At 40.5% G+C, this 27,045-nt stretch overlaps 1 protein-coding gene across 1 annotated transcript in view; it reads left to right on the forward strand.

The window, feature by feature from the left end:
• The window catches only part of LOC131814446 (uncharacterized), a 68,731-nt gene extending 46,064 nt beyond the window's left edge, over nt 1-22,667 (forward strand). Inside the window, exon 5 of the mRNA XM_059145387.1 lies at nt 22,276-22,667. The gene's annotated coding sequence lies outside the window, so the exon portion shown is untranslated. The remainder of the gene's footprint in view (nt 1-22,275) is intronic.
• The last annotated feature ends 4,378 nt before the right edge of the window (nt 22,668-27,045 follow it).

Below are 27,045 nucleotides of genomic sequence, written 5' to 3' on the forward strand. Positions count from 1 at the left end.
CTAGTCCCTGCCACGTCTCTCTCCCTGGAGCTTGCCAGATGTGTCGGTCCCTGAGCCTTTACATTTGCTGTTTCCTGCCCTGCGATGTTTTTCCCATAGATAATCCTCAAAGCTCCTGCCTTGTCTTGCCCAGGTTTTTGTTCAAATGTTATATTCTTATTGTATTCTTCCCTGAACTGCTTCCCTGCCCTGCCCTCAATTCCCCATGCCCTGCCCCTGCTTTCTCCTATCACCTTTTTCTGACCTTTTTCTGACCTTTTTCTCCATAGTTCTTGTCACTACAAAATACCGGGTTTCTCTGCGTTGGCACTTTTTTTTTTTTTTTTTAAAGACTTTATTTATTCATTTGAGAGAGAAAGAGAGCATGATCAGGAGGAACAGAAGGCAGAGGGAGAGGGAGAAGCAGGTTCCCTGCTGAGCAAGGAGCCTGACTCTGGGCTGATCACAGGATCCTGGGATTATGACCTGAGTGGAAAGGAGACACTTAACCAACTGAACCACTCAGGTGCCCCACCATCTTGGCACTATTGACATTTTGGAATGATTCTTTGTTGTTGGGGATTACTCTGTGCTTTGTAGGATGTTTAGAAGCATCCCTGGCTTCTTACCCACTAAATACTAGCAACTCTTTTCTTCTTCCCAGTTGTGACAACCAAAAATATCTCCAGACATTGCCAAATGTCTCCTGGGGAGAAAAATCATCCCTGGTTGAGAACAGCTCATCTAATACGATATGTGTTTTTCCTATTTATTCACCTCCCTTTTCTACTGCTAGAATATAACCTCCATGAGAACAGTGATTTTTGTCTCTGTTCACTGCTCTACTGCGAGTGCCCAGAATAGTAAGTGCTTAGCAAATATCTAATGAATGAATGAATGAATGGACTCCTACCTCATGCCTCCGTCCTCACTAAGCTGTAGTCATACTAGCCTTTCTTCTGCCTCTTGTACATCCTGAACTCATTCTCACCTTCCTGTCTTTTTCTTTTAGTTTCTGCTTCTGGAAAGCCCTATCGACACATCATCACATAGGGGTGGACCCCAGCTTGTTACTTAGGTCCCTACTCAAATGTAACTTGCTCAGAGAAGCCTTCCCTGAGGACTCTCCCTGCCTGCCAGAGATACTGTGTATCATGTTACTGTGATTAATTTCTTCATTACATTTATCTCTGTAATTATTTGTTTTATGTAGGTTGAATTATTCTTTGTTTACATGGTGAATTTCTGTTTTTCTCTCTCTTACAAGGATGCTCTCTGAGCCCTCAACCTTATTTGCTTTATTTATCATGGCAGCCCCCTAATGAAAACAGTTCCAGGCCGAGAGTTCGTGTGCTGATTGAATGAATAAGCCTATCTCCTAAGCAATTTCAGCATGGAAGAGATTCTCAGTAGTTAGAAGTGAAGGGTGCTATGTCTGTCAGGGTTCAGTTGCAAAGAATAGAATCCATTTTAGCCACCTTAAGCAGAAAGGGATTAACTGTAGCATGTGGTTTACGGAATCCCTGAGAGGGCTGAAGAAACAACCTCCAGGTTGGGCTTTCAAGAACAACCTGGAAAGCCACACACTGACTGAGCCCCCAAGGGAGCATTCAGGAGCCCTCTCTCCTGCTGGACCAGGAAGCTGAAGTGTCCTCTGCTGGCTCTGAGACCCAACCATGACTGCCAGGATCACGAAGTTAGCATGAGAAGGTCAGCACTGTCAGGAGCTGTCAAGATTGGGAAACTGCCCCGGAAAAACCAGGTACTGTCATCTCTGCGTTGGCCAAAAGAAAGAGCAAAACGACCAATGCTTCTGCTTTGGCTTCCCTGATCTCCCGGCTCTTGTGCTTCTGATTAGTGGGACAAATTAAAACTAAAACCCTGGCTGCTGACAGGTCTGGGAGACGTGGATTTTTGCTCTCCAGTTTCTGCAGCCCAAGAAGACATTTTGGGACGCTGAGGACGGGCCACCTAGAACACAGGTATGGTGCTATGGAAGGATGGAGAGATGAGTGATAAAAAAGTAAATGAATCTTCAAGTTTATATCTGCCAGGAAATACGTATTCATACTAAAAAAAACAGCCGAATAATCGAGAGTCCCTTGTAGGTAGTACTGATCAGTAGCATTTACACGACTTCAGAAATAATTACTTTTCCCCAATGATGCGCAGCATGTCTGTGACCACAAGTAGCATGGCGGCCCTGAAGCAGCAGTCTCAGACGAACCAAGGTCAATAAAACCATGATCTGAGATCTCCTGGAGGTCAGAGCAGTTTATAGCTTACAGCTCGAAAAGTGTGAGATTGTTTAGCCTGAGCACTTATTTCTACTTTAGAGCACTGGTTTAAACTTAAGTCTTAGAAAAGGCTTAAATTGCATAGAATCTCGATTGGCAATTTTTATGTTGGCTAAGCTAAAATACTTGACTTGATTTCTTTTTTATTATTTGACATCTATAAAGGTTTCTTTATTTGAATAGATCTATTTTTATAAGATTACTGTGTACCTCATTCATCTTACACCACCGAGTGGTTATATATTATTTAATTCATTTTATTGGAAGAATAAAACCCACACAGTCTTCTATTCTTAACTTTCCATCTGCATGCTTTTCAATATTTAAAACCTAATTGCAATGATACATGGTTTATCTGTTTTACACACTTAAAAATCTAACTCTAAACAGAATTAGTATGAAGTTATAACTGGGGGGCCATTAAAAAATATAGAGATACAGGGGTGCCTGGGTGGCTGAATGGGTTGAGCCTCTGCCTTCAGCTCAGGTCATGTTCTCAGGGTCCTGGGATCAAGTCCCGCATCAGGCTCTCTGCTCAGCTGCGAGCCTGCTTCCCTCTCTCACTCTCTTCCTCTCTGCCTACTTGTGATCTCTGTCTTTCAAATAAATAAATAACATCTTTAAAAAAAAATAGAGATACAGAAAAACCTGAGCAAGATTTTAGAATACTCTTTATTTAATTTAATTATTTTATTTTATTTATCACATATAGGAAGCTTAAAACTCTCTACAACTTTTAAATTCTTCTCTTTAAGTACTTCACACTTAAAGATAGCTTGAAATTTCTTCCATCCTTTCTCTCCAATTTTCCTTGTGAAGGATTTTCTTAAACAGCTACTCTTTTTGAGTACATGCTGTGGACTAGGCCTTGAACATTTTCTCATTTAATCCCCATAGCTTCTCTTTGAGGTGTGGATATTATTTCTGTTATGCCAATGTGGACACTGAGGCTCAGAGAAATTGCTTGTTCAAAGACTCCTGGCTATGAAGAGGCAGAGCTGGGGTCACAGACTGGCATTCGACTGCATACCCTCCCAACTTCAAAGCTCACTCCTTCTTCTGCAACGTTTATTTATTTATTCACGCATTTATTCATTTATTCAGTTAATGTGCTCTAGTGCTTACTATGGGCCAGACATGTGCTGTTTGCTGGGATTAAAATGACGAGCCGAAAGAGGGGTACCATCCCTGCCTGTGTGAAGCCGAGAATCTCTACTCCCTCTAGGTTAGTTGCTTATTCAGGATTTATAGATGAGGATTAACTTCCTGCAAAAACAGACAGGAATGTAAAGATTGCCTTTTTTGTTTTATGGAGGAGATGACCATTTTATAAAATATTCCCTTGTGAAAGAATATTAAAATTGATTGCCAGCCCCAGGTTATATGTGTTTGCCTAGAGTCCTTGATGACTTCAGGATTAATGAAGCACAGAAATTAATTAGAGAGGCTGAAACTCAAGAAATCCCTGGTGAGGAAAATAAGGTTTATCTGATTTTTATATGAGACAGAAGCAATGACAGAAATTGAGTTCCTGTCGCAAAGGATCAAGTATTTAAGACATTGTTTAATAATGTTTCTGGGGTGCTAGTGGCCTGAGCACATTTGGAAGGAAAACTCCCAAATTTCTGAGTAAAAGGACTAAACTCACCAGCCATCAACTAGAAATGGCAGAACCTATGACGCATGTCAGGACATCAGTGCCTGGAGGGTCCAGTCGGTCATGTGCTGGGTGTGGAGCGCCAGGTCTATTAGCAGGTGGGAGTTTTCTTTACTTCCACGCACAAGAATGTGTTTTCTCCTCTTTGTCGGTCTTTCCCATTTTGCTCCTTCTGAGAGACACATAGATGTAGGGGATGTTTCACTTTCTGCTTTACCATAAGAGAAACAATAGGCCCAGGGCAGTGATGAATGGCAGGTAGTCAGCCTCTGGGGAAATAGTGTGGAGTGCCAAAGCCTGTGGCACCCTGGAAAGAACATGCCTTATCTAAAGGGGCAGCAGATACTCAGCTCCTGCTAATTGTTGCCACGGAAGAGGACCCAGTGGGGCCAGACATTTCATTTCTTAAAGAGAAGCCAGAAATCTGGATTTTTTTTTTTTATGAAACTACCTGATAATTACATCTTGGCAACTAATTTAATATTTTATTTATTTATTTAACAGAGAGAGAGAGATCACAAGTAGGCAGAGAGAAAGGCAGAGGGAGAGCGGGAAGCAGGCTCCCCACTAAGCCGAGAGCCTGACTTGGGGCTCGATCCCAGGACCTTGAGACCATGACCTGAGCCGAAGGCAGAGGCTTAGCCCACTGAGCCACCCAGGTGCCCCTTGGCAACTAATTTAAAAAGCAAAACAAAACAAATAACACTTCTCAGGCAAACACTTTTATTTTTAATTTTATTTTTAAAAAAAGATTTTGTTTGTTTGTTTGGAGAGAGAGAGGGAGGAAGGGCAAAGGGAGAAAGAAACAGAATCTCAAGCAGAACTCCATGCTGAGCATTGAGCACAATGGGAGGCTTGATCTCACAACCCTGAAACCATAATCAAGCTGAAATCAAGAGTCAGACACCCAACTGACTGAGTCACCCAGGTGACCCTTGGGCCAACATTTTTAATGAGGTGATCAACCATCCTGGTTTGTCGGGAACTGAGAGTTCTCCTGGGAAGTGGGTCTTTTGGTGCTAAAACAGGGAGAATTCTGGACAAACTGGGATGGCTTGGTCCTTCTAGAATGTGGAGGATAATGGAAACACCTCTGTAGGCTGAACAAAGTCTGTAGGTGGTCAGTTGATGATCTCTGATGAATAGGACTGGGAGCTAGAATAAGGTTCACACAGTCAGATTTTCAAGGAGGGGAAGGTATTTGACAGACAGAGAAGGACCACACATACAGAACCAGAGCATATCCCACTGTTCACTTCTGTTCTCCTGACAGTTCATATAGGATGTCCATGACCAGGTGAGAAACTACTGTGATAAATGATCGCAGTGTTCTAGTGTTCTTTTTTCTTTTCAGCTGTTCATCTTGAAATGTGTTCAACCAAGGAACCCACTGGGGAGGAAGCCCTTCCCTGGAGAGTGGGAGATCCAGAAGGTGGAAGGAAGAGACTGTGTTTTCTGAAAGTATGCAGACATGTTGGAAGATTATCTAGAAGTATCTTGGACTAGACTACTTATATTCTACCTAAGTTTTGTAATTGAAACTGCAAGGAGTTAACTTTTCACAAGCTTTTCTTTAAACAAATAACAAACATTTTTTGGTGGGGGTGGTATACAGAATATTACCATGGAAAGGGAACTTAAACACCATGTAGTCCCAAACTTCCAATATTGGAGAAATTGAGGCCCAGCGTTCCATAGCTGGTTAGTGGCAGAATGGTTCAACCTGGATCTGTTTGGAATGGTGTAGATGGGTGCCAGTAGCATTGTAAGTGGGGGCAGCATGGCTTCTCTGTGTTGCATTGCCAGTAATGAAGAAGGTTCTGTGGCACAAAGAAACATAACCATTAAAAGCTAAAAACAACAAAAGTTATTTCAACCATTTGGGGGTTGATGAAATAAGAATAAGAGTCAACAAGACACAATTATGAAACATTGTTTTGGGGGCACCTGGGTGGCTCAGTGGGTTAAGCCTCTGCCTTCAGCTTAGGTCATGATCTCAGGGTTTTGGGATCGAGCCCCGCATTGGACTCTGCTCAGCAGGGAGCATGCTTCCCCAGCCCCTCTCTCTGCCTGCCTCTGCCTACTCGTGATCTCTCTCTGTCAAATAAATAAAATCTTTAAAAACAAACAAACAATCCCCCCCCCCAAACCCCACATTGTTTTGGTGTCCACGTCAGATTTTTTATTTAGGAAATTAAATGGTAATGAATCACTAAGTGGTCATATTTTTGAAACTCAGTGCAAATTGTTTAAGATGAAGGGCACTAAACAGGAGAATCCCCTATTGAAAAAGCTACTAGGTTGTATCTGGGTCATTTCATGTGGGCAGCACACATTTCAAAGTAAAAACCTATGATTTGAAAAACATAGACAAGGAAGTTTAAAAAAAAAATCTTTGCAACCATCATTATAGACAAGTATATATTTAGTTTCATTCTCCAGTTACTGAAGAAAGGCATCATTTCTTCACAACAGAATTTGCTTTGAAGTCTGAGAGTGAACTTTGTGGTGAGGATATGCCCCCAGGCCCACACGGAGCAAGTGAAAACAAGACCGATTTTTATCTTATTACACTGGCATTCTGGACCAGCCAAAGAACTTCCTGCTCATATTTCCAGTCACAAAGAGTTATCATTAAGGTCCAAAGATTCACAAATTCCTTGTTTGAATAATTAGAATCCTCCTTGCTTCCTTTTGGGCCAAAATGAAAATACATAGTTCATCTTTAGCACGTGTTTGTGTAAATTCCTAGAAATCTCAACAGGGTAGGATAGAAACGGCCCAGTAGCAAGAATGTCACACTAACAGACCACATAAGCGAACCTAAATCCAATGCAGCCTCATGGAGAGTCTTCTAGAGGCTAGAAATCAGTGTTCACACTGTCTTTATTGTGGGTAGATTCCCTGTAGCTGTAGGGCACTTTAATATAAGCTTGGTGAATAGAATAGGGTCAGAATGATTTGATATGAGAGGCCAACACTCAACAATGAGTTTATGGTTAAAAACCAGACTCATAGCTGCCCCAGAACTTACCATTCTCTTCCTGATAAGATCCAGGAGGGCAGTGAGATGGGAGAAATATGTTAGCTCTTGATAACCATTTGGGGGCTGATGAAATAAGGACGAGATTCAACGAGACACAATCCTAAAACATTGTTTTGGTGTCCAGGTCAGATGTCCTCCCAGGGAAAATCTCTGAGGGAGCGGTTTGGGTATTCTATTTCAGGGGCAAGTCCTACTAGTATCATTGCTGGTGTGTGGGGGGTGTGCGTGTGTGTGTGTGTGTGTGTGTGTGTGTGTGTGTGTGTTTAAGCTCAACATAACAAACATTACTATCGCACATGATTTCCGAGGGCCAGGACTTTGAGAGTGGATTAGCTGGGTAATTCTGTCCTAGGATCTCTCATGAGGTGGTAGGCTAAGGATCAGCCAGAGCTGTGATGATCTGAAGGCTTGACTGGGGGCTCCAGGATCTTCTTCCAAGATTGTGTGTCATTGGCTCAAGGTGGCTCATTCACATGGCTATTGGCTGGAGGCCTTAGTTCCTTACGTTTTGCCTTCAACCTGTCTGGGGGCCTACTTGAGTGTCTTTATGATAAGGTAGCCAGTTTCCCTCAAAGGGCAATCTGAGAGAGGAGGTAGGATTCTAATCAGTGTGGCTTTTGGAATTGGACTTTCGAGATTTACAGAGTCTTGACGCCAATAACTTCACGCCTCTAACAGCAGAGTGTGGCTTCCCCAGGGTGTATTTCCCAGGGTGATTGTCTAACTTGCTTTAACTTGAGAAGAAAATGAGTCCACACTTCAAGAGGCAGAAGGAAGGAGGTGGCTATGGCACTGAAATCAGGAGAAGTCTTTTAAATAAATGACCATTATGTGTTGCTGAAAGCAGTGGTAAATTATCCTTTTTTTTTTTTTTTTTTTTTTTTAACGTTTGGGATAGAAGGGTTTGAGCAAATGTTTAGCCCAAACCTTTCATTTAAAAGCTTTTATTTATTTATTTATTTATTAGACACAGAGAGAGAGCTCGCAAGTAGGCAGAGAGGCAGGCAGAGAGGGGGAAGCAGGCTCCCCGCTGAGCAGAGAGCCCAACGTGGGGCTCAATCCCAGGACCCTGAGATCATGACTGGAGCTGAAGGCAGAGACTTAACCCACTGAGCCACACAGGTGCCCCATACCTTTCATTTTAAAGATGAGGGCATGAGAAGTGAAATTCTAAATATTTGACAGTTTTTATTTAGAAGACCCATCTTCTTTAATTAACCTTTGTTTGTGGGTAGATTATACAGGAGAGTATAGATAAGCCATCTGTGGACTCTCCAAGCTCATAACAAAATGTTTACACACCAGGCGGTAATGTTATTAGTGCATTAACATGACAGAAGGAGATGATCATTCTCAGTGAACAGATAAGATAGAGATGGGCAATGAAGACAGGAAATGCAGTTCTCAGCAACCTTTGAATTGTGTGAATTCGAATGCAGGAAAAGGATCAAGATCATAAACTTAGTTGTTCCCCACACAGGTGGGACAGTGGGTTGTTGGGAAATTATAAATAAAGTTTCTTCTTAGGCTTCCAAACTTTCAGAAAAAGTAAAGGAAAATCTTGGGTAAATTGCCCAACCTCGTTAATGCCCATTTCCTCTCTGTCAAGTGAGGCTGTTGTTCGCAACCTCGTGGGATTATTGTGATAATTAGAAATAACCCTATGCTAAACTCAGTAAGTGGTAGCTGATTCTATTAATGTTACTGTTATTATTGTTATCATCATTTTTCTTCAAGTTATTAAGCTCACAACCAGTATGCCCTTATTCCTACCTGGGAGAACTTTTATACCCTTGGTTTGCAAAACTACATCTAAGTATCTGAACGTTGCTGGTTGACTCCCCAGTCTCCTGCAGCGTGTTACGTAGTGTTTCCCCTGAGACCACTTGCCACGGAATTACCCGGTCATTTGTTAAAAATGCAGATTCTACCTCAGATCTACTGAGTCAGCATAAGGATGAAACCCTGTAATCTGCATTCTTCCAAGCAACCCAATTGATTCTTATGCCCACTAAAATTTGGGAATAAGATGTATTTTGGAACCCTTGTAAGGCTCACAGAGGGCTAGGCAGCTGAACTGATCTTAACCAGCAGTTTACAAATTTTTAAAATTATGTACCCCCATTAATAAAACTTTTATATAATGTAATACTAATGCTTACATACTTATATTTATTTATTTATTTGTAAATTATTTACATGTACCACCATGTACAATAATTTATAATCCAAAATATACAAAATACAAAATAGATTATACTACAGAATAGAAATTTTAAAAAGATGATGAATATTGTATGTAAAAATTTTAATATTTGCTTCTCATAACCTACTGGATTATATGATATACCCTTTGGGATTCATAGTCCTTAACCTGGAGACCACTGGCCGGATTATAAGTGGTCACTATGGTTGTGTTTATTCAATCACCTATTAAGCAAACATTTACAGAGTTCCTTGCAAAGACTCCAAGACCTCACCATGAATGACCATCTTCTCCTGTACTATGGAAGCATTAATAACATCACTACCTCATCATCTGCAAGCACTTTGTCACTTCTAGGTTTTGTGGGTAGGAGGGTTTAGTTCATCTCCAGGCACAAGAGTGGTATTACATCTAATCTAGTTCATGGCTATGTTTGAAGTCACAAAAATATAATTTAACAGAATATTTGGAATTGGAATAAAGTCCCAGATAGTCTTGGTACGTCATTAAGAATATGAGCAACAGGGGTGCCTGGGTGGCTCAGCGGGTTAAAGCCTCTGCCTTCAGCTCAGATCATGATTTCAGGGTCCTGGGATCAAGCCCCGCATCGGGCTCTCTGCTCAGCGGGGAGCCTGCTTCCCCTTCTCTCTCTGCCTGCCTCTCTGCCTACTTGTGATTTCTCTGTCAAATAAATGGATAAAATCTTAAAAAAAAAATCTAAACAACAAATTAAAATAGGTAAACAGTCCTCACTGAATTAGATAGAGCACCCTGTTTGGGAAGGTTATGTGGTGTTGTGGGGAGAACACTGGACTTGGTTTTGGAGGACCTGTGTTTGTGTCTGTGCTTCTTTCCTTACTGGCTGTGTGCCCTTCTATAAATTATTTACCCTCTCTGAGGTGCTTTAAGTGCTCTTTTTGTTTGTTTGTTTGTTTTATGATTTTACTTATTGACTTGAGAGAAAGAGAATGAGTGAGAGATATCACCAGTCGGGGGGGAGAGGCAGAGGCAGAGGGAGAAGCAGACACCCAGCTGAACAGAGAGTCCAATGTGGGACTTGATCCCAGGATCCTGGGATTATGGCCTGAGCTGAAGGCAGATGCTTAACCAACTGAGCCACCCAGGCACCTTGTAAATGCTCCTTCGTACCATAAGGATCATGACACCTTCTCTGCTTCTCTGACCCAGTTGATATCACAAACTCACTCTCCTCATCTTCGACGATGTTCTCATAGAATTCCAGGCTTGATCAATCAGCTGTCAATCACTGCACATTTATTGAGTGCCTGCCGGATATTCCAAAGTGCCACCAGGTAAATGGAATTTCACTTGTCTTGATTTTGTAAGAACAAGCAAGATTTTATTGCCCTGAATTTAACAACTGCTCACCTTCTGTCTGTGACACTTCCGCTGTCACAGAGGTTAAGAGAAGTGACTTCAAGACTGGCTTTGTCATTCTGACATTCTACTACCTTAAGCCTTCGCTCCTTCATCTGTGAAGTAAGAATAATGATATTTACCTCCCAAATTACTGTGAGGATTATATGAGATAATTTATGTGCAATGCTTGGTGCAATTGAAACATAGTAAAAACCAAATAGTGATTATTACTTAAACGGCAAATATGGTGAGGTACTCTTCCAACATTTTGGTCAAAGCAACTGCAACTTGATATATCTGTTCAGAATTGGATTTCACTTGGTGATTCTAGAAACATCAAGTGGTTTGACCTTACATCTGTCAAATGATTAACCTTTTTATACTGGTCTTTGAGAATGAGGTTAAAAGATTTCTTTTAACATTCAGGTAGGGAATGAATAATGACTGGCTTGATAGAATGGAACTTTTTATCAGACTGTTTTAGACTGCTGTAGGTTTATGAATTGCCCACCAAAGAAGACTTACTATATACCAGACATAAAAATGAAGGGAAAAAATATTTTTAATGTGATAAGGTATAATCATGAAGTAAAGAGCTCGTAGTTTGCATGTGCCACAACAAAGTTGCCTTCTTGACTTTTAAACTATGTGGCACAAGTCTTACCCTAATATTTAACAACGGATTTCTTTTTCTTGTTACACAAGCTATTGACATAGCTTAAGTGACTCACTTAATGACTCATGATGCAATGGACTGGCATTTCCTTCTTCCTTACTTTACAAGGATGATTTGATTGTACACATTTCAGCTGACCATAGCTTACCTTCGTAATAGCCCTGCAGCTTAAGAAAGGCCCCACAGACTGACCAGTACTTGTTTCTGAGTGAACTTACATGCAGTTTTCCTAAATGTCCTAAGTACCAACCTAATCTTTAAAACATGGGCTCATGTCCTGCTGCTGGAGTTTGAGGTTGATGTTCTGTGTTGTTATTTCTCTTGGTATCTTACTCTGCTTTTTGTTGTTGTTGTTGTTATTTATTTATTTGAAAGAGATCACAAGTAGGTAGAGAGGCAGGCAGAGAGAGAGGAAGCAGGCTCCCGGCTGAGCAGAGAGTCCGATGTGGGGCTCAATCCCAGGACCCTGAGATCATGACCTGAGCCGAAGGCAGAGGCTTTAACCCACTGAGCCACCCAGGCGCCCCCTACTCTGCTTTTTCTATCATTGTAGACTCATAGTGGCCTAGGGTATCAGAACAGGAGAGAACCTTAGAGGTAATCTAATTCCACTCCCTCAGTTTTCACATATGAAAACTATGATCCAGGCAAGTCAGTCATTTTCGTCAGCTTCGGAGTATAGACTAGATCATAACTCTGAGCTCTCTGTTGATGGTTTGTATTTCTACCCAACTCAGCTTCTTTCAATTTCTCTGACTCCTGATTTAATTTTTTTCTTCAGATGTATTAAAGTGTGGGAAAATTAGATTAATCTGAAACATCATGTTCAGTCTTTTCTCTAGAACAAGCCTTGATGTGTGAGTGGAAACACTGGTATTTCGAGATTCTCACCACTGAGGTGTGGCAAATTGGCCATAGGATATGCTGTTGGATTTGGCTGTACTCATCCTATTGCGTGTTTGGCAATTGCAACTCATAAATTGTGTGCAAAATTGTGCCTAATTTTAGTGAATATTCACATCGAAAAATCATGTTTATTTCTCCTTATGCATTGCAGTATGACTTCAAGTATTCCTTACTGAATTAATTACATAGCAGTTACTGAGCCAAATTCAGGATTTATATATATTCTTTTTTTAAAGATTTTTTTTAAAAATTTATTTGACAGGCAGAGATTACAAGTAGGCAGAGAGGCAGGCAGAGAGAGAGAGAGGAGGAAGCAGGCTCCCTGCTGAGCAGAGAGCCTGATGTGGGGCTCGATCCCACGACCCTGGGATCATGACCTGAGCCAAAGGCAGAAGCTTTAACCCACTGAGCCACCCAGGCGCCCCTAGGATTTATATATATTCTAAAAGGATTTTTAAAAACATAAACGTTGATTAATAAATCAGATATTGGAGAACCAAAACTCATTATTGGACTTCAGTAAAGAACTTCTTTTCTTTGGAAAGAGCTAATCTGATATCCTAGGAGTTGTAAATATTGTATAGGAATGGCATATATCATATTGTTGAAACAGAAGATGATATTTATCAAAAGCTGAAGTAAAAAAATTACCAAAAAAGGCAAAGTAGGTGTATGAGTGGAGCACCAGGATGGTGTATGGCAGATAGAGAAAAATGGTATCATGGAGATTTGGATATACCAGATGAACACAGCCTAGATGTTGCAATTTCAGAGTAGAGAGTTGTGAATAAAGAAATCATCCCAGAACCAGATAATGCATTTTTATTTATTAAGGAACAGCATGTAGTGTGAGGAATCTGAGATTTCTAGAAAAGTGTTGATTGCATCCACTTCCTTATTTTTTTAGCCTCTGTACTTGTTTCTACTCCTCCACTCTCCTGAAACTGCTTTCAGCAAAGTCACTAACGAATTGCAGTTTGCCAAACGTCCATCTTCAAGAGGAATTTGACATTTGACACTATTGTCTACTTTCTCCTGTAGACTCTCTTCCTTCTATAATGTTGCTTCCATGATATTGCTATTGCTGTGGAATAGTTTTCTGCTGTTTTTTTCTTTCTTTCGTTTACTCCTCTCATAAATATTGATATCCAGTATTCCATACTTGGTCTTTTTTTTTTTTCCCTACAAAACAAAATTGTGAACAGAGCGTATGAACCAAATTACACATGCCCAGTAGCAGATACTGCTAATTGATTTTGGCAATTTTCTCTCATTCTCTCATTCTCTCATTCTCACAAATGGTTCAGGAAACTACCAAATGATCAGAGTTCATGTATGAGAAGAAATATTTTTCCCCACGCCTGTTTTACATGTCCATCTCGGAGGAGCTCATCTGCAGTCGTGACTTTAATTCCAGAAATCCCAGGGCTTATTCTTTACAGTCTCTAGTCTCTTGCCCAGTGCCTGGAGAGCGTAGTTTGAGTTGGATAAATATTTGAAGAATAAATGATGAAATGTTTGATTAGTTAGCAACATCTGAGTATATTCTGACATACTTTTGATGCCTGAGTGCAATTAAAAATTGAAATGCAGTGATCATAGAGGATATACAAAATAGTGACAATATTACAATGACGTATGTGCATGTTGAGACATTTTGTTTCTAAACAAAAATTATCTTCTATATGAGACTATATAATCATTTTCAACCAGGTAAACTTAAGATCCGTTCAGGAATGAGAAACACGCAGGGAGCTGAAAAAGCTTGAGTTGGGGGTATAAAGAGGTAGTAGTAGGTAGTTCAGTGTGGTATTTTCCTTAAAGTTGTAAATTTCAATCCAATGGCCAGTGAGAATAAAACATGCTTTCTATTTATTTCTAACCAAGGTTAAAATAGTAACATACAATTTTTCACTGTACCTTACAACTTTTTGAAAGAATTCTAAATCTTCAATAATCAGGGCTGCAAGCTGATATTTTTTTTTTCTGAACGTTAATAAGGTAAATGAATCACTAAAATGTTTACTACAAATATGCTTCCGATAAAACATGTTTAAAGAAGTAGAATAAAGTGTTATCAACTTGGAGCCTAATTTTTCTGCTTCCTCATTTTCTCATTTTTAGAGGTCAATAAAAGAGGATTATTATACAATAGGGAGTATTATCCACTGAGGCAATATTACCTCATTTTATTTTATTTGTATTCCACCATTATCATTTTTTTCCCTGTTTTATGAAAGCACAATAGTACCTAGTATATAGTGCTGAACAAATGTTGGATATTACAATTGTGTATTATCAAAGATACCTGGCTCAAGTTGGGGGTGTGAAGCATACATTTTTCAAAGCATGTAATAGTGTGGTAGTTCTCAGGGGCCGGGTTTGAAGGCCAGAAGTGTGAGCCACCCACTCATATGGCATTTACACTAGGAAGCCTTCAATTTCAGGGTATAGCCAGAAGGCGGAAGTCCAGAGGTAGGGTAGAAGGGCCCCAGACAGAAGGGCCAGATTGTTTGTGATGTATTAATTTTCTAATGCAGGTGTTGGCAAACTTTTTCTGCAAAGGACCCCTTGGTAAATATTTGACACTTGGTAGGCTGTATGATTTCTGCTGTAATTATTTAACTCTGCTGTTGAGACAATACCTAGTCTAATAAATACAACCGCAGATAGTACATATTCCAATAAAGTTTTATAAAAATAAGTGGTGTTCTGGATTTGTGCCAGCAGTCATAGTCTATAGACTCCTACTCCAGTGGTGAGGTTTTGGTGCTCAAGTAGTTTTCTTAACAAATTATTTTTGAATCTCATTTTATTTTTTTGAAACTCTGTGTGTGTATGTGTTTGTCATTGCTAAGTCACAAAAATTTTTTTAAAGATTTATTTATTTGACAGAGAGAGAGAGATCACTAGTAGGCAGAGAGGCAAGCAGAGGGAGAGGGGGACGCAGACTCCCTGCTGAGCAGAGAGCCCGATGCGGGGCTCGATCCCAGGACCCTGAGATCATGACCTGAGCCGAAGGCAGAGGCTTACCCCACTGAGCTCCCCAGGCGCCCTATGAATTTTTATCTTTCAATGTGGATTAAACTTTAGTTTGCTCTCCTCATCTGAGATTTGTTTCTCTTCACTCAGAGGAAGGTTTATGAGCTCCATAATGAGATTAGAATGACGTGCAGTCTTTATCGGAAGACCTGAGCCCTGTTCTCTCACCTGAGGTTTTCCCGAGTATTCTATACTAAAGATCAGTGAAACTGGTTGGGAGTGCATTTTACTCTTGGACAGATTCTTTTAGGTGTTAGTTCACTCCCCGATTCTTTATGGAGTCCTGGAAAATGGTAAAGCCTGGAGTGTTAACCAAGCCTATGCACTCTTTCAGTTCTCTAAATGACTCTAAATTTTGGGGGTGGGAGAGAGGAGAGAGGTGTTAGCAAGAATTTTCCGGATTTGCTTGACTCAGAATATTCAATATTGCTTTTGGTAACTAGAAATAGGATTGGTAGCACACTCAATTCCTTTTATTTCCTTTTTTTTAAGACTTATCTTTTCAAAGTTTATGACATAACCTTAGACTCTTGCCTTGTCTGGTGGCTTTTTTTTTTCTTCTTTCTGCTTTCACATTGCTTACATGCTTATTTTGTCTATTTGAGAGCAGGGTAATATGGTTGTTAAAAAGATACAAGCTTAGACTGCTTGGGATCAAATCTCGGGTCTCCCAATTACTACGTAGGACCTGTGCTTCAGTTTCTACATCTGTAAAATGAGGATGATGGTAGTATTGGTTTTCACAAAGATATTATATTATCAAGTGGGTTAATAAGTATCAAGTCCTTAGAATAATGCCAGGTAATGCATTATAAACTGTTCACATTTTAAATATTATTGATAGCATATTTTTGATTTTTGTTTTCTCAAATATTTAGATAGGTGGTCGTGCTATTTTGTTCCCTCTGCCATATTGGCCTTCAGATTTACTATTCTTGAAGCTTTATAGTCATTCTTTATTAGAAATTAAACCTAAAAAGCTGATAACAAACTGACTCATAAGCACTTACGGACAGTTGAAGAAACAGAAAGAAAAGTGGGCATTTAATATATTTATAGATAAGTAAGTTGGAAAGGGTTGGTCCTACAACTCTGTTTATAGATGAGACTGCTTCATTTTCAGCTCTGGGTAACCTTGATTGATTCTTCTGGCCTGGCTTCTACGTGACTTGACTCGCCACAGAGCATACACTTCCTACTGTGTTTTGTCTGTTTGTCTCACCTCAGGCTCTTCCAGATCCCCTCCCTTGACCTTGTCTTTTGGCCACAAATGCCTTTTCTCATCTCTTGCCATCAGTAATGATGTTGGTTTCACTCTCTCCATTACTTTCCATGTAAAGGTAATGTTTGTATTCCTGGCTCTAAGCAGCAGAGAGATTGGTCCTTGCTTGCTGAGTTTCCACACAACGTGTTAGGTACAGATCGAGGTTCTTCATTTAATTAGATTCTGGAGTTTAGGGTGAAAGGATCCTGTCAAAACCAGGGACACTGGCGCCTTAGAAATCTCTTGGCATGTAAAGATTAGTGGAACTTTTTCAGCAGGTTGCATTAGGGGCTTCGGATTTATGGACGAGTTTGGTTTTGGTTTCTGTTTTTAATAAGTCAAGATTTTTATTTTTTATTTGTGTACAGTTGACACACAATGGATAGATCTAGTTTTGCATAAATTCTTTATAAGGTCTTCTCCCAGTCTTCTTACGGTGTGAAATTTTTAAAAAAATGGTTTCTTTTATTTGACAGAGATCACAAGTAGGCAGAGAGGCAGGCGGAGAGAGAGGAGGAAGCAGGTTCCCCGCTGAGCAGAGAGCCTGATGCAGGGCTTGATCCTAGGACCCTGGGATCATGACCTGAGCTGAAGGCAGAGGCTTTTGTAAAAATCTGTAAAAATCTAGTAGCATGATAAACCTTCAATACATTTGGGTTGGAATGGTGACTGTCTTATCCAAGTTTGATCTTGGAAAGGATGAACTGGGAACTGCCTGACAACACCAGAAAAAAAAAGCCTTTGACTTGTCACGACATGCCTATTATGCAAAAGACCTTGAAATGACCTTCCAGGCGTCAGGGAAAATATTCACTTTAACAGTGATCGAAGATATTTGAAAACTAACAAAATGAGAAAAGAAACAGCAAAAATTTGATTTGACTGCATAAGAGTTATACTAATTAAAAGCATCTGTGTGCTTCCATCTACATTTATTGTACATGATATCAGATTTCACAGATTTTGTGCATTTATTATATATGTTTTATTTTATAGCAACATGTTCTTCCCATTGGGCCTCTCAGACCACATCTGAGTACAGAGAAGGGGCACAGTATGGGCTTGGCGGCCGTCGTCATCTGGGTCTGAAACCCGCTGCACCTTTTATTGGCTGTGAGGCCTGGGATAAGCTATATAAATTCTCTAAACTCAGTTTTCTCATCTGTAAAATGGAGATAAAAAGGTGAAGGGCATGTCTTAAATCTAGGATTTAATACATGTAAAGGACATGGTGCTTTGCTAACTAATAGTTGTATCATTATAATGAGTAATAAGTATGGCTATCCAATCAATTTTGAAAGCTTGAAACAGTTTTTTTTTTTAAAGATTTTATTTATTTATTTATTTGACAGAGAGAGATCACAAGTAGGCAGAGAAATAGGCAGAGAGAGAGAGGGAGAGGGAGAAGCAGGCTTCCTGCTGAGCAGAGAGCCCAATGCGGGGCTCCATCCCAGGACCCTGAGATCACGACCTGAGCTGAAGGCAGAGGCTTAACTCACTGAGCCACCCAGGCGCCCAAGTTTTGGTTTTTTAATTAGAGGAAAACATTGTCCTCACCTCCCTTTATTCTGCTGTTGTGTTTCTAATTTATAGTCTCACCTCCTCACTGCCGCCCATGCTGGGACTTCTATATCCTTCAGCAAACGCAGTAACTCGCTGAGAGAGGAAAAGAGAATAAATGGAGTAGAGGGCGGGAGTAGCAGGAGCATGAGAATCAAAGGTGGAGGCTATAGTAAGTTTATACAACAACCTCCACTGACACACAGCAGAAATAGATCTAGCATGGTGAACAGAAAAGGAACCATTCCTCGTGATTCTTCTGGAGTGAAAGGGCAAAACGTTCACAGCAACGAAGTAACCAGGTTTGGTGGAGAATAGACCTGTTCACTACGCAGGCATACTCTTGTCTGGTCACACAGAAATACCCAGCATCTAGATACAACCACTCTGGTCGCACCATCAGAATAGCCAAGACAGGGGTGCCTGGGTGGCTCAGTGGATTGGGCCGCTGCCTTCGGCTCGGGTCGTGGTCTCGGGGTCCTGGGATCGAGTCCCGCATCGGGCTCTCTGCTCAGCGGGGAGCCTGCTTCCCTCTATCTATCTCTGCCTGCCTCTCCATCTACTTGTGATCTCTCTTTGTCAAATAAATAAATAAAATATTAAAAAAAAATAAAAGAATAGCCAAGACATCTAAAATAGGAGCTGGTGAACCCAGAGGTATGTTCTATGGGATTTTAAATGTTGGAACGGGGGAACCAGGAGATACCATTCTAGGGCTTGATACTGGCCTTAAACATATGATACTAAATATGTATAAATTGGAGATGACAGAAATCATCAGCAAAGTGTGCATGAACGAATCAAGTGCTCAGTAATCCTTGGGAAACTAATGTCTGATACTCCTTTTATTAAAGGGGAGGAGGAAGTAGGTCATAGGCTCCTCGCTCAGAATGGAGAGCGAGTCGAGCATCTGAGCCTGTTGAGATGAAAGAGGATGCTTCTGGGGGCCTGGAGGGCAGAGAAGCAGGGAATCCTCCCAAGAACATGCACTGGGGTCTTCATGAAGCTCTCAGTTGTGTTTAGAAGAGTATTTATGTTTGAGATAGTATACAAGAATCTTATCAATGGACCAACTTCTAATGGATACGTAGTTGGAGAAACACTTATCATTGAGTCACTGTTTGCTCCTGGGACCTCTATTTAATCTTTATCACTTTATCTGTCAATAAAATATGGGAAAAACTATGGCCTCACCCTGCATTTCAGAGAACTGCATAAGGGGGCTGCCACCCATCAGGAGAGCTGCCTCTCAGGCATGGAGTCCTGACAAAAACCTCTGCTCTGCCACAACCACCTGTGGAGGATGGAGTGGGGGGGGGTTGTGAACTCTCATGTGTAAATTCAGAAAGTGTGGGACGCCTGGGTGGCTCAGTGGGTTAAGCCACTGTCTTCGGCTCAGGTCATGACCCCAGGGTCCTGGGATTGAGCCCCAAATCAGGCTCTCTGCTCAGCAGGGAGCCTGCTTCCTCCTCTCTTTCTGCCTGCCTCTCTGCCTGCTTGTCATCTCTCTCTGTCAAATAAATAAATAAAATCTTTAAAAAAAAAATTCAAAAAGTGAAAAATGAAGAAGAATGGGTGAGAAGACTCAGGGGCCTGAGGTATCATAGGAATATGAGACAAATCAACAATAAGAAAATACAAGACACCCCACCCCATGCTCCTTCTGATAGGACCCAGTCAAGCTTCTGCTGCCAAAGTGGCCCTTCCTCTTGGACTCCTGCTCCTTCAGGGCAGGCCTCAACACCACTTGGGAAATCGCACAATGCCACCATAACTGCTGGGACACACAGCCCCTTCACTGTGCCTTATTCTTCCTGTTTCTCCACCCACCGCCACGCTACTCCCTAGGTTCCCGCCCTGCCCTACCCCACCCCATCTGCCCTTTCACTGACTCCTGTGCTTCTGCTTTATCAAACTGAGCACAAGTTCCAATCATATATTAGTTTACTAAGGTAATGGAGGCAGGATCCCTCTCTCTGGGCTTCGTTACTATATTGTAGCTCCTAATACTGTTCTGGGCGCTTGGACGCCACTCAGTAACACATTTTCAATGGATGGATGAGCACATGGCTGCCTGATCCTGCTGACTGTCTCAGGCAAACCACTCATGGTCAGGTGCAGCCTGTGCCACAGGAGGGCTTGTTTATTGTCCCCGGGGCTTGGCGTAGAGGAGAAATCTACTTAGGAGTTGAGTGCCCCCAGAAGGACTGCTCTCCTAGGAAAACAAAGCAGCCACTTCTCTGGGAGGGTTCCTGTCCTCCACTGTGCAACTGTCCCTCTCTGGACCGCACGCATAGGAATAAATCACCACCCTTCAAAAGGAACCCCCTCTCTTCAAAGACTACCTCCCTGCTAGAAACACCACGAAGCATTTTCAACCGTCCACTCCTTCCTGCCCGCAGCCCATGCAGACAAACCCTACCTGAGAGGCCAGGTCCTCTACCCCTTGTGACAGCAGGTCCTCTTCAGATAAAAGGAAATGGCAATATGTTCAAATTAATTTTAAAAGGATTCTGTGATTTGTAGTGTTGTCTAATAGAAAAATCAACAGAAGCTTTTCTAACCAAAATAATGTAACCCATGCTAGTGTTGAGGCTCCTGGATGAAATGTGCTAAAACGAATAGTCTCTTTCATACCCATGCAGCAGTGAAGATGAAATGCTCCCAACACCTGTCTTTTAAAACACAGGTATTTTATCCAGGTCCTGCTCTAGATCTTTATTTTCTAGATCTCCTTTATGTTCATCCTCAAGAAACACCTTCACATTCCCTAGTAAAAGATGCAGAAGGTTGGCATGAATTTTTCTGACTGACTTGGTTCCCTACCACAAGGTTGCTTCTTCACCTGTTAACATTTTTGGTTCAAATAGATGCAGTTCATTTTTGAGTTTCCCAGTTTGGGCCTCAGATTTTGACACAAATTTCTCAGCATGGAGAAAAAAAAAAAAAGAACAATTAAAATATGTGCTTGCTCACAGGTTATTCTGATCCTGAGAATTGTATTTGCTTCTCTTTAATCCTCCCTTATTAAGTCTACTTCTAAGAAGTGACTTCATGCATCTTGCAAGACGCCACACCCTTTAAAGTGGAGGCTTCCGTTGGAACGCCGACTAAAACCCTGGGCTGCTTTGCATAATGTTCCCCAAGCCCTTATATTAGAAAGAAGATAGGCATCTGCTAGTGCCTCTTCTTATATCAGTTCCCAAAGGCACAAAGCATGACCTACATGTCACAGGCTCTCTATAAATACAGGAAAAGCCATTGCCATGGAGTTGGCTACATTTAAGGTCATTTTAAATTGTTGTCAACTTTGCTTCTCTATTTATGAAGTGGCCCGCCACCACGACAGAGCTCTCCTGGGGCTCTAGGACTCAGACCCAGGTCACTCTACCCTCTGCTGTTCCTTCCGCACCCGTGGGAGAGCATCTTAGCCAAGAGGCTTCTGGGTGAAGTCACCTCTTCTTGCTACCACTCTTCTTCAATATTAATCTGTCTTTTTCTTAGTCTGAAGGAAATCTGTCTAGCAAAATCTAGCAAAACCTCAAAGTTTTTTACTCACTCCAAAAAACGCTCACAGAACAAGGATGTCAGCCCGGATTAAGAACATATTCAAGCAAATGCAAGTTAAACAATTTTTTATTTCTCTTACCCAACTTTAGTTAGAAAAAATTACCAGGAAGGACTAACAAAAAGAATGAAGATTATACTGAGTCGTTTGCTGGGATTCCATGATTCTTCGTTATTTTTCCCTTAATCCTGGCCACTTCTCAAATATTCTTTACTAGTTCCCTTCTTTGACTCCTTTTTAAAATATACTTTTAAAATGGCTAATGTTAAATTGAGACATAATTTACATACCATAAACTTGACATGTTTTAAGTGTCCAGGTCAGTGATTTTTTGGAAAATTTAAAGTCACACAACCATGCTAACTCAATCCAGTTTGGGAGCATTTCCATCACTCCAAAAAGGTCCTTTGTGTGCATTTCTTTCTTAGCCAGGAGCTTAGTCCTGGACCACTGCTCTTTACACTCACATCCTAGATGATCTCATCTGGTCTCCACATTTTAAATACCAGACATATACTGATGACTCCCAAATCTCTATCCCCACCCTGAACCTCTCCCCTAAACTCCAGACTCATCTCCTCTTAGATGTCTAATAGGCATCTCAAACTCAGCCAGCCCAAAATGGAGTTTTGATCTTTCACTAAAACTGCTCCTCCCACAATCCTACCCAGTTAATAGCAATTCTTTATTCCAGGTGCCCCTGCCAAAACCCTGGGAGCCATCCTGACGCCTCTCTTTCTTCACACCCCAACACCCAATCCACCATGAAATCCCGTTGGCCCCACCTGTAAAATACTACCAGAATCCAGCTGCTTCTCATGCAGACGCCGTTGGCAGAGGGGTCTAAGCTGCAACAGCTGCCGCCTGGATTCCTGCCATCGCGCCACTACTTCTCTCCTGCTCCGGTGCTTCCGCCTCACTTTCAGTCCTCAACACAGGTGCCTGACGGATTCTTTTAAGTTTTAAGCCAGACTGTGTCACAACTCCATTCAAATCCCTGCAATGGGGGTGCCTGGGTGGCTCAGTGGGTTGAGCCTCTGCCTTCAGCTCAGGTCATGATCTCAGGGTCCTGGGATCAGGCCCCACATTGGGCTCTCTGCTCAGCAGGGAGCCTGCTTCCCCCATTCTCTCTGCCTACTTGTGATCTCTCTCTCAAATAAATAAATAAAATCTTAAAAAAAAAAAAAAAACCTACAAAAAAAATACCCTGCAATGGTTTCCCATCTCATTCAGAACAAAAGCCAATATCCTGACAGTGGCTCACTGGTCCCCATATGCACTCCCCAGGAGCATCTGTGGTCCCCATAAGACCACAACTCCTAGTGCTATTCCCCTTGTTCACTCTGCTTCAGTTTCACTGGCCTCCTTGTTCTTCAAACACACCTGGCTCAGAACCTCAGTACTGACTGTCCTTTCTTCCAGTATGACTCTTCCCCAGGAAACTGTTTGCCTAATTTCTTTATCTCTGCAAGCCTTTCCTCAAGTCTTACTTCTCAATGAGGCCTACCTCCATCACCATGTTTAATACCTTAGATTCCCTCCTGCACTTTTAATCCCTCTTGCCTTATTCTACTTTTTCTCCTTGCATAGCATTTCCCACTCTTTAACTCGATAAGCTGCTCTTAAATTTAATAGGAAAAAGCAAAGGGCAAAGAAGAGCCTAGATAATTTTGAAGAAGAATGAGGAAGGATATTATTCCTACCAGATATAAAACTTACTATAAAGCTGCTATCATTAACAAGGTACAGCAATGGGGCAGAGATGGAAAAAATGGGACCAATCATATAGCATAAGGACCCAGACAGAAATAAAGCCATGTCTACACAGGAACTTGGGATATAACATTTTTGCAACACAAATCATTAAGAAAGAAAAGATTATTTAATAATTTGTGCCAGGACAATTGGCTTTCTATTTGGAAAAAAATAAAATTAGATGTCTATTTTATACCATACACAAAGTATCTATTAATATGTATGTATTAAATATTAACCCAGAGGGATTAAGAGGCTAAACACAAAAAGAAAAACTTAGAATAAAATATAGGAAAATATATTTATGACATCTCGGTAGGGAAAGTTTTCTCAAAAAGACAAAAAATACACAACCATAACAAAACTAAAAGGCAACCTACAGAATGGGAGAAGTTATTTGCAAATGACATACCCAACAAAGGGTTAGTATCCAATATACTTAAAGAACTTAACACAACTCAACACTTAAAAAAAACAAAAAAATCGAATTGAAAGATGGACAGAAGACATGAAAAGACATTTCTCCAAGGAAGATTATACAGAATGCTAAGAGACACATGAAGAGATACTCAACATTGTTCAATTCAGAGAAATGCAAATCAAAACTACAAGGAGATATCACCTCACAACTGTCAGAAAGGCTAAGATCAATACCACAAGAAACAACAGTGTTGGCAAGGATGTGGACAAAAGGAACATTCATGCAGTGTTGGTGGAAATGTAAACTGTGTAGCCATATTGGAAAACAGTACAGAGGTTCCTCAAAAAGTTAAAATTAGAACTACCCTATGGTCACTATGCATTACTTTGTATATACCCGAAGAATACTAATTCAAAGGGATACATGCATGTCTATGTTTGTAGCAGCATTATTTATAATAGCCAAGACATAGAAACACCTCAAGTGTCCATGGATTGATGAATGGGTGAAGAAGTGGTATAGATAGATAGATAATAGTGTACACACACACACACACACGACATTTTATATATATAGATGAAAAAGCCATAAAAATAATACTAAAAATTGGGCACCTGGGTGGCTCAGTGGTTAAGCCTCTGCCTTTGGCTTAGGTCATGATCTCAGGGTCCTGGGATCGAGCCCTGCACTGGGCTCTCTGCTCAGCAGGGAGCCTGATTCCCCATCCCCTACCTGTCTTTCTGCCTACTTGTGAACTCTGTCAAATAAATAAAATCTTTAAAAAATAATATTAAAAATATACATGTAATGGAATATTAGTCAGCCATAAAAAAGAATGAAACCTTGCCATTTGTAAGGACATGGATGGAGCTATAGAGTATAATGCTGAGCAAAATAAGTCAGTGAGAGAAAGAAAATACCATATGATATTATTCATATGTGGAATTTAAGAAACAAAACAGAGGATCATAGGGGAAGGGAGGGGAAAATAAAATAAGACAAAATTAGAGAGGGAAATAAACCATAAGAGACTCTTCACTATAGGAAACAACCTGAGAGTTGCTGGAGGGAAGGCAGGGAGGGAGATGGGGTAACTGGGAGATGGACATTAAGGAGGCACTTGATGTAATGGGCACTGGATGTTCTATGCAACTGATCAATCACTGAACTCTACCTCTGAAACTAATAATATACTACATGTTAATTAATTGAATTTAAATAAAATTTAGGTGCACCTGGGTGGCCCAGTCAGTTAAGTGTCTGATTCTTGATTTTGGATCAAATCGTGATCTCAGAGTCGTGAGATCAACTCTGCAACCCACTCCATGCTGGACATGGAGCCTGCTTGGGATTCTCTCTGTCCCTCTCCCTTTTCCCCTCTCCCACCATGCTCGTGCATGCTCTCTAATAAATAAAATTTAAATGTTTATATATGACGAGGCAATTTACAGAAGAGGAAATGTATCTGGCCAGTGTACATATGAAATATGTTCAACCTTACTAAATGACATGTAATTAAAATGATAATCTTCTTTAACTGGCTCCACATAAAATAAAAGTAAATCTAATAATGCAAAGTGTAATTCATAAAGATGTAGGGGGAAGTGAAACTTATACATCTTGATGGGGTATGTAAATTGTTCTAACAACTTTGGAGAACAAGCTGACAATATCTAATAAAGCTGAAAATGTATGTATGGTACAAGCTAATAGGTTCATTTTTAGAAATGTACCTTAGAAACTCTTAATGCATACACACAAAATTTCATACAAGCATGTTCATTGTAGCTTTTCTTGTGATTGCAAAAAATAATGGGAAATAGTTTAAATAGCCATCAGTAAGAGAATGTATAGATAAATTGTGATATCCTATGCATTAAATTCAACATAAGAGTAAATTTTAAAAACATCACTAAGAATTTTTTTAAAAAACAATGTGCAAAGCCATATATTGAGTAGAATATTCATTGTGTTAATTTTTTAATACAAAATATTATTTATAAATATAAACACACCTAAAAATGTAAAGCCACATACATGAAAAAAATACACAGGCTTTGTAGTAAGTCATAGAAATAGACACAATCCTCCTCCCCTCCTAGAAATCCATCCCCCTTTATAATATTTACCACTGCTTCCACCAAGAAGCAGTCTATTTTCCTGTCTCTTCATTCTGGTGTCTTTGTTGACATTCATTTTCACCAACAGATTGCAGTAGAAGCAATGTTTTGCCAGAGGCCCTACACACTTCCATTCCACTTTCCCTCTTAGAGCCTCTCTGTCACCTTGTGAATAACCCTGACCTAGGCTGGCCAGCCATTCCAAACGCTTCAGCCTACAATCAGTTAACCACCAGACACGTGACTAAGACTGTTACCACAACAAGCCAGCTCCCTGCTGACCCACCATTTGACCACAGACATATGAGCAAGCCTACTAAGATTAGCGCACGCCATTTCATATCAGTAGAATCACCCCGCTGACCTGTACACTCATGAGTAATAATAACAGGCTGTTGTGTTAAGCCACTGAGTGCTTGCAGTAATTTTTACATACAGCAACGGCTTAAGTGCTGCGTACACCATCTTCAGAACAATGACCTTTCAGGATTAAGAAAGACTCTTAAGGAATGGAAAGGGAAGAGTATTAGGGAGAGACAGATAGCTTTACCTTTTACATGGAATTTTTTAAGGATTTATAAGTCCTCAAATCCTGTGTAAAATCTGGATCACAGTAACTTGAGAGTCTGTTATATTATTTTCAGAATTACTCTGCTTGAAATGTTGCCTAATGTGATTAAAGAAGCATGCCACTATTCTTTCCATTTTTGACATATTCATCTCAATAGAGTAGAACAAGACATGACTACAAGATTTGTTTCCTCACTGGGATCTCATGTAGACTAGCTACACAGAAACTTGGAGATATTAAACCTTGACTTATGTTCCTGACATCACGAGCCACCATGACTCAGACTGACTAAATATTATGGTCACACCTCATTCTGTGGTAGCATATAAACAAGAGCTACAAGAAGAATATCAAACCCTCAATTAATTAAAACTCAAGAAACACATTTTCTTTCATGAACAAAGAAATCTATTTTGGGGAGGAAACAAAAACAAAATGTTATCAAAGATCTTCTTTGATTTTCAGATTAAGTGCCAGCATCAACACTGAGTCAACTTAATCTTCTCATGTTCACTATTAAGGTAGGAGAGTAGTTGTACACTTTTGAGAAATATTTTCATTAAAGGCTGAGATAAAAATGGGTTTCTATTTGATCTT

This window comes from Mustela lutreola, chromosome 14 (genome assembly GCF_030435805.1).
Source record: "Mustela lutreola isolate mMusLut2 chromosome 14, mMusLut2.pri, whole genome shotgun sequence".
In the NCBI taxonomy this organism is placed as follows: Eukaryota; Metazoa; Chordata; class Mammalia; order Carnivora; family Mustelidae; genus Mustela; species Mustela lutreola.